The 3,127-nt window shown below is 32.8% G+C and overlaps 1 pseudogene; it reads right to left on the bottom strand.

Annotated features, from left to right (window-relative positions):
- Positions 1 to 1,250: 1,250 nt before the first annotated feature.
- On the bottom strand, positions 1,251 to 1,858 carry LOC126945844 (general transcription factor 3C polypeptide 6-like; annotated as a pseudogene).
- Between the last annotated feature and the right edge of the window lie 1,269 nt (positions 1,859 to 3,127).

Below are 3,127 nucleotides of genomic sequence, written 5' to 3'. Positions count from 1 at the left end.
CAAGAACAGTTATATCGCCATCAATTATGAGATGTAATTAATATGACATGCATTTTAACTTATTAGTTCTAGGTTAAACTGTATGAAATTGCTGGGTTTTGTAGTCAGCAACAATTGCATATTGGAAATTTCATAAACCTAATCTATTACAAGGCATCGCATTTTGTGAATAATTTACTTAAAAATACAAATTAGTACAGATTTAGGTTGCTGCCATAATAAAATAACTAATACAGTTTAGTTTCAATAATCTTCGTTAAGTGGGAAAGGAGTGAAATCACAACTGACATATTGGGAATTGTACCTTTATCCTTAAGCACTTCAAAATTATTTTTTTGTTCCTAGATAAGATGCTTATTGTGGTAGACTGAAAAATGGCACCCCAAATATTTCCGTGCCCTAATCCCTGGTTTTATGCCTGCATATGTTAAGTTAAATGCCAAAGAGACTTTGTAGATGGAATTAAGGCTACAGATCTTAAAATAGGGAGATTATCTGAGTGGGCCCAATGTAATCAAATGGACCTTTAAAAGTGGAAGTGGAAGGCAGAAAGGTAGGTCAGAGAGATGGATGATGGATGAAGCATCAGGAAAGATTCAAAATGGGAGAGAGACTTGACCTGCTATTGCTGGCTCTGAAAACAAGGGGGCCATCAGCCAAGAAATGTGGACAACCTCTGGAATCTAGAAATGGCCCTCAGGTGACAGACAGCAAGGAAGTAGGACTTGATCCTTCAACTGCAAAGAATTGAATTCTTCCAACAACTGATAAGAAAGAAAATGGATTCATCCTTCTACCCCCACCGCCAGAGCCTCCAAAAGGGAAAACAGTCCTGACAATACTTTTATTTTAGCTCAGATGAGACTCAGGTCAGATTTTTGACATATGAAACTTTAAGACAATGTATTTGTGCTGTTTTAAGACACTGACTTTGTGGTAATTTGTAACAGTTACAATAGAAAATATATACATTTACCTTAGTAAAACCTCAAATTTAAAGGAGTTATCAAAGAAGGGTCCCTAATGTCATTTAAACTATATTTTTAAAAGTTCATTCATGTCTGATCCTGAATGATTCTGGTATATTAAGTTGTGCTATAACTGGAAATGTGTGTTTAGCCAACAAAAATGACAAAATAGTAACAATTGAAAGCTACAAAGCCTATTATTTTTACATAAAAACTTCAAAAATGTCATGACTAGTTACTATGTGAACCATTTTATCTAGGAGTAGTTTGTAAGGCAGCATTTTAAGTTTCCATAAAAACAGAACCTTCTGTTTTAGAAGAGATATCAATAACGTAACCAGAAACCTCTATTTCCAAGTGCAGTGGTTTCTCCTGTTCATAAGTCAGGTTTGAACTATCTTCCGTTTGAATCTCTTGCTCTTCCACCTCCAAAAGTTTGTCTGGAGTTGAAGCTACCTACTTCTTCATCTTCATTTTTATGTAGAAGGCTACAAATCATTTTGGGTCTATAGGAGAAATTTTCCTGATTATCAGCTATTCCACCCCACCTATGTTTTCTTCTCCTTCCTTCTTGTCTGACAGAAGAGTTATCATGCTGAGCTGCTTCATTGTATGGCATTTATATTTTAGCACTGTTTTGTTATTGCCTTCTGCATCTACATTTTCAACATTTTCTTGAAATATAGCATAGGTCTGAAGAGGGTCTTTGTACTCTCCAGCAAAGAGATAGCTGTCCACTTGCAGAATGGGCCTCTCATTGTAAATTCTCCAAGTCTTGCATTTATTTTCACATTTTTAGAAAATCCTGACAATTCTACTGGAATCAACATCTCTGCCTTCAATTCCTCCTCTTCTCCATTCTCTGGACTCCACTTCTTGACTGCCATCATGGTCCCACACCTCCTCAGTGCCTCCCCAGTCACTAGCCACCCCAACCCAGAGCTACCATCTTAAGCCCCTTATGATCTTCTTCACATTTTCCTCTCACTAGCTTACTTTAAGAATAACAGTATATAACTCATATAACATATAAAATATATATTAATTAGCTGTTTATGTTATTTCTAAGGCTGCTGGTCAATAATACACCATTAGTAGTTCAGTTTTTATGGAGTCAAAAGTTGTACACACATTTTCGAGTGCGTGAGGGTCATATATATGTGTTGCAGGTTTAATTAAATTAAACTTTAATAATATTCAGTTAGTCAATGAATGGTAGTGAGTTTTGTTCTGTGTTATTCCTGTGGAGACTGTGGAGGTAAAGCTGACTCATATTCTAAGAACCCTAGTATCTGTGGGAACTAGGTCTTGGGTTTCTATTTCATTATTCTGATGCAAGCTACTTAAATTCTTAATTTTTGAAGGAAAACAAGTAATCTAGTCACATCTGTGTGAGGCAGTTGTTACAATTATTGACTGGTAAAGTAGATCAAATCTGAACACTTATGCTACTCACTTCGTTTATTTGTGCTCAAAGAGAATAGCTTTATAACATGTACAAAATAGTAGCCCTCAAAAATAGATATTTGGCATATATAATATATATATGTGCTTTGGCATATATAACATATATAGTGTTTATATATATAATATATATAATATATTTATATTTTATTTATTTATATGTTATTTATTATTTATATAATATATAACATATAATATATATAATATAAATATAATATATATATATTTGGCATATATAACATATGTAGTGCTTTCAACTACTATCACAACTTCTCTTATGGGAGACATAAAATAAGCACCTAAGTATATTACTGGAAGAAAATTGCTTGAAAGAACAAGCTTACTCTTTTTAATTAATTGAATTTTTTAAATAGAATATTAAAAAGCAAGTTTTTGGCATACACAATAATTAGGGAACTACAAAAGTTTTTGTGAAATTCTAAAAGAACTTTTAAGAATAAATTTAGGAAAGTTTTCAATATCCTAAAAACCCTTTTTAATATATCTCTTGAAAGTAGCTTAATTTAAAAAAATACTTACAATACTGGATGAGTGAATTCATATTCATTTTAAAGAAAAATAAAGCAAAAGAAAATGAACAACAAGAAAACTTACTTTTCCAAAAACTAGGGATACATGGGAGCTTCCTTAATCTAATAAAAGATGAGTGAGAGACTGAGGCAGCGATGTTTTAT

Source organism: Macaca thibetana, chromosome X (genome assembly GCF_024542745.1).
Source record: "Macaca thibetana thibetana isolate TM-01 chromosome X, ASM2454274v1, whole genome shotgun sequence".
NCBI classification, from domain to species: Eukaryota; Metazoa; Chordata; class Mammalia; order Primates; family Cercopithecidae; genus Macaca; species Macaca thibetana.
The sequence above is the reverse complement of the archived record's forward strand: the minus strand, read 5'-3'. Positions and strand labels throughout refer to the sequence as shown.